We start from the raw sequence: 4,564 nt of genomic DNA, 5'->3' as shown, positions 1-4,564 counted from the left end.
GTGCATCTATGCTGTGTAGACTGACACACACACACACACACACACACACACACTCTTACAAATATATACACTTATAAAATAAAGAGCATTTGTTTGACAGTGTTCAAGGATGAGAGAGAGATTTTTAATTAAACCAGGACGTGGAAATCCCTAATATTTGGGGAGTGCCTGTGGATCGTGTAGAGCTATTAAGCCATGTATATAAGTAACCTGAGAAACTGCCTGACCCAATCATTGCAGCTCCGCTCCTGGCCTTGCATGGTGCCCCTGGGTACCTTTGGGCCCCCATCTTTGAACTGCAGATCATGTAGAAGAACACATCACCTCTGCATTGGCAAGATTAGGGCTTTACACAACTCAGACAGGGGCTCTGTTTATTCTAACAGATCGTCTGTCAAGCGGCTAGTATAATTCAGAACAGCAAAAAACTAACAATGTGCGTGTGTGTGCAACAAACAAGGATCACTTCATGCACCATTGGAATGCAGCCACTTCTGGGGTGGACAGCAGCTACTTTACCATGCACAGCACTATGACTGTTGGAGAGAGGAGAGTGGTAACTATGGATCGCACAATTCACCAGAAGTGTCTTTGGTTTGTTTCCATGGCAGCAAATCCAGTGATTGCATTTCTTATTTACAGGAAGCAAAACTTTAAGATGACAGTAACCATTTCCAGGCATGTGACCATGCTGAGTAACAATCCTGTGATTCATATTAGCCAAGGCAGGGCAAAGTATGCTACACAAATTAATAACAACATGTGCAAAAAAGCTTATTGGACCCAGCCCTCTAATACATAAAGAACATCCATTTACTGCAGCTGTTCAGTGCTGCTTAGTTTAGATATCTGAAAAATGAACCAAAAGCTGAGAGACTGATTTTCACCAAAAACTTTCTTCAGCGTATTTTAGATTCACATCGGCCCTCTTCTCCATCTGCCCCCAAACCTGAACAGTTTGGTTAAAAACCTAAAGTTGTCAGAACCATGCAGTTTGATTTTCAGATAAATCCTAAAAAGCTTTAAGATTTCTCCATTTATATGTTGGGGGGGGGGGTGTCACAAGTATGGACTGAAACATTCGGACCAGATGCCGTTAATACACAGCAGAGAGGAGGAATACACAGCATCAGTGCCTAGTGCATACTATAACTTTTAAACAAGCCTGTGAACACCTGAACCTGGGGTAATCTCTGCTCAGAAAGGTCCTGATTTAGGAAAGCTCTTGAACAATTGCTAAAGCACTGTCCTGAATTGTGATGCTGTCCTGGATCAGAGCCGACCAGTAGTAGCTGACAGCACTTCACTCCTCCTACTCGGCTGGAACGGCATCGTATTTTTGCAGCATCTCCTTCCCTACTGTTGCAGTTATTTGGCTGCTCTTGGTTCTGCCGCACTTCCCAAGAGGGTGTTGCTATGTGTGTGTGTTTCTTGTGCTATTCTCCATGCATTTCCTCTTGACACCCTCCCCCCTGCTTAAGTACTATGGGGCAGCTGTCCTCCTTTTTCTAGGACTTTTTGCTGCAAGTGCAAATAAACAGTGCAGATGGGTGTGCCAGGTTGTTTAAAAAAAAAAAAAAAAAAAGTCACTGTGTAGACACAACACCCACTTATCATAACATGGTCAGGTGAGAATGCATCACAGCTATTGCAAAACCATGGTTGTGCATAGAGAGAGCGCAAATGTGCTAAGGAAAATCCCTGCTCATGAGCAGGTAGCAAAGCTCCCTGGCTGAAGTATACACAAACCCAGGGAGACGGTCAGCAAGAAGCATCCACTCCAGCATCCCTGTGTGTCAACATTCCTGAAGTGAGCTGCTACGTTTCGGTTTGGTCTGCACTGCAGTGAGAAATTGGGTAAGAAGTGCAAAGAGGCTAGCAGCAGAACTGCCACCCAGGCACACACTAAGGAGGCTGCCTTCCTTTTCCAGCTTAATCTTCTTGGTACATGGAGTTGGTACATGGCCTTATGAAGTTCTGCCCACCAGACTTGGGGGTGTCACACTGCAATTCCTCAGTTCAGACCCAACAGGTTTGAGTGTGTCGGTCTGACAACAGATAGTTATCCCTTTCCCCCAGAGATAAATCTCTGAGTCTTTAATGGTATCTTTCCACTTATAAATGTAAAACATAAAAATCCAGTACTAGAGTCTGTTTTTTTTTTTCTGTTGTCTATTGCCTTGTGTGATCGACTCGACTGCCTTGAAATCCAATGAACAAGTAGCAGAGAGAGACAAGTCTGTTGTGGCCTGCAATAAAACACCCCTCTGGCACGCAATGATTCCTTATCTTCGCTTCAGTCACGTTCTTTGGAAACTTGCTAGCTCTTTTCTAAATCTAGTTGTTTGTCTGTTCTTTTTTCTGTGTAGCTGGTTCCTCCTAATTATGCATGGAACAATCACACATGCATGCCTGCCTGTGGGCTATTCCAGACAAGGTAACTCACATCTAGTGGTTGCACAACCTGTTCCCAGTTTTAGGTAAACTTTGCATACTAAACAGGCACAGAAGGGAAGTCCTAGGGATGTATATTCTACTTGGAGCTCATTTTTCAGGTGATTAACATGCAGTAAAGGCCCCAACCCATCTCTTTCACCTCCTTGCTCCCTTTCCTTTAAGCGCAGTTGTCCCGCACAGAGCTGAGCTCTATGATATTCAAAGGTTATGGACCCCCTGTCTGAATTTCCCTTTGCATTAAATCCCTAGTGTCTGGAGACACGCTGGTTCCAGTGCCACAGCTCCCCTCCTGCTTACCCAGAAGGCGAGGTGCAGTGTCTGCTATGTCAAACCTTTGCACCTGAGCCAATGGATAATGCTGACATCTCTCTACCTGAGTGCTCGCTAACTTTTCTGCCATAGTATTTGAAATCCTTAGCGTAACTGGAAAAGAGCTATCAATACACAGACCTAGGGAGTTTCTGAGACGGCTGCAGGGCACACTGTTTCTTTTGTTACTCTGCATCATTGCTTGGGTAGATGCAGTTTATCTTGCACAGCATGAGACGTGACCTGAAAAAGAAAAGCACTGAGTTCTGGTGACCAGTGAAAGGGGCCTAGGTGCTGGCTGTACATCTTTTTCACTTTTGACATGAGAAAAGCAGGCCTGGTGATCAATACATTTTTTTTTCTGGGAGTCCCTATGGAGGACTAGAAAAATAGGAGGTTTTCTAGTCCTCCATAGGGACTCCCAAAAAAATCTGTATATGTAAAGCCATACATATACAGTAGAACATGTCACTGCGTCTGAAGGCAATGGTGAGCGCTAAGTAGGCTGGTCACAGGCTGAACGTAGCTTTTCTTAGTCTACTCTGACCACGAAGTTGTGGGTAACAGTGAGGCCTCTAAGCAGTAGACTGTATGTAGAGATGCCCATGGGGACTTTGGAAGCAAAATCTGATTAATCTAGAGGAAAAATTGGTTTCTGTTCCATTTTGCATACCGATTCCTATTTACCAGAAATGCTGAAGGAAACTTGCTTTACTAAATTGTGTACATCCCTGACCACACTCCCTATGCTGAGGGATACCACCAGAGTCACCTCAGCTCTGCCTGACCCAGCTGTCCCTTCCTTTGGGGCCCTGATGTCAGCGGTATCAGCCCTAAGCCACATCAGCCCCACGTCTTCAAGCAGCTGAGGTTGGAGAGAGGCAGTTTCTCTGCATGAAGGTACCTGCATGTTCTGGGCTTCCCATGGGGATCCTGCTCCGTCTCCCACCCCCGGCCTCTTGCACCCGTTCTGGGTCCCACAGCAAGTAAGGCAGCTGCACCGGTCCTGCAGGGCAGAGGGAACTCTGCCCAGGGCTTTGTGGCCTGGCAGAGGGAATGGCTCCCACAGCTGCAGGGATAAGAACATAAGCTCTTATGGGCTAGACAATTGGTCCATCCAGCCCAGTATTTCGTCGCTGACTTGCTATTGTTACTATTTTCCCTACTTGCTATTACCCTGAGACTGGCACTCCCAACCCTCCTTTCTCTTTTCTTGTCCCAAGAAGTTTGTTGTTGTGCCTTCCCAACTGAGGGAGGCTTGCAGTTTTCTTGGTGGGCCTAGGCCCACTGCTCCTCACTTATCCAATAGGCCTGTCTGAGTGACGGGGGTGGATATTTTAGAGGGGGGAGCGCTGAACCGGGTGGGTCTAGGGCAGTGGGTCTCCTCCTTTTTTAGACTCACTGCGGTCCTCATCAGACTTGAGGCACTGCTCCATACCTGTAGTGAACTGAGCAGTACCCTGTTTCAAAAACTAGTGTATTTATTACTGTGTCTTGCCTCCTTGCAGCCAGGCAAGGGAGACCCTGAGCCTGCCCATCTCCTTACACTTCCCTGGACACCCTTCGAAGGATCTCGCCCTGGCACCCCGGTGGAGAGTCACAGAAGTCAGGCTGGAAGGGACCTTCAGAGATCATCTAGGAGACGAGATCGGGGCAGATCCAGGATTTCCCAAAAGGGGGTGTGGGAGCAGCAACCCGCACCCCTTGCTCCTAGCCTCCTCTGCGCCACTGGTGCGGGCAGACCGTGCTGGGGGAGGCTCCCAGCCTCGTCACGGCCAAGCCCCCGGGCAAGAGGCAG

This window comes from Alligator sinensis, unplaced genomic scaffold (genome assembly GCF_000455745.1).
Source record: "Alligator sinensis unplaced genomic scaffold, ASM45574v1 scaffold13_1, whole genome shotgun sequence".
NCBI classification, from domain to species: Eukaryota; Metazoa; Chordata; order Crocodylia; family Alligatoridae; genus Alligator; species Alligator sinensis.
This window is presented reverse-complemented; position numbering follows the sequence as displayed.